Genomic DNA, 1,036 nt, shown 5'->3' with positions numbered 1-1,036 from the left:
TGGGGGGAAAGAGAGGGGCTGCCAGATAGGGAACTATTAGAGGGCAATAAAGAGAAGGGGCTACCAAATAGTGAGCCATGGCTGGCAGTGAGGGGAGTGGGCTGCCAAGTTGTGAACAAGAGGGAGGTAGTAAGGGGAGAGGGCTGCCAGATAGTGAGCTGCGAGGAGGGGGAGCTGCCAGATTGGGATCCAGGAGGAGTCAGTGAGGGGTGAGCGGAGGGGGCTGCCAGATAGTGAACTTGAAGTGTTAATTAGGGGGTCAGAGCTGCCAGATAGTGAGCTGAGAGTGTTAATAAGGGGATAAAACTGCCAGATAGTGAGCTATGAGGAGAGGGGGCTGCCACATAGTGATCCGTAAGGAATCAAAGGGGTTAATGAATGGAAGAAGCTGCCAGATAGTGATCCGTGAGGAACCAAAGGGGTTAACAGAGGGAAGAGGCTGCCAGATAGTGATCCATAAGGAATCAAAGGGGTTAATGAATGGGAAGAAGCTGCCAGATAGTGATCCGTGAGGAACAAAAGGGGTTAACAGAGGGAAGAGGCTGCCAGATAGTGATCCATAAGGAATCAAAGGGGTTAATGAGTGGAAGAAGCTGCCAGATAGTGATCCGTGAGGAACCAAAGGGGTTAACAGAGGGAAGGGGCTGCCAGATAGTGATCCATGGGAACCAGAGGGGTTAACAGAGGGAAGGGGCTGCCAGATAGTGATCCATGGGGAACCAAAGAGGTTAACAGAGGGAAGGGGCTGCCAGATAGTGATCCATGGGAACCAGAGGAGTTAATGAATTGAAGAAGCTGCCAGATAGTGATCCATGGAGAACCAAAGAGGTTAACAGAGGGAAGGGGCTGCCAGATAGTGATCCATGGGGAACCAGAGGGGTTAATGAATTGAAGAAGCTGCCAGATAGTGATTCGTGGGGAACCAGAGGAGTTAACAGAGGGAAGGGGCAGCCAAAAAGTGATCCGTAGAGAGCATGGCTGGAGAAAGATGCCAGACAGGGAGGTCGTAACAGAAAGGGCTGCCAGATAGCGAGCC

The sequence above is a fragment of the Meleagris gallopavo genome, unplaced genomic scaffold (assembly GCF_000146605.3).
Source record: "Meleagris gallopavo isolate NT-WF06-2002-E0010 breed Aviagen turkey brand Nicholas breeding stock unplaced genomic scaffold, Turkey_5.1 ChrUn_random_7180001958033, whole genome shotgun sequence".
NCBI lineage: Eukaryota > Metazoa > Chordata > Aves > Galliformes > Phasianidae > Meleagris > Meleagris gallopavo.
This window is presented reverse-complemented; position numbering follows the sequence as displayed.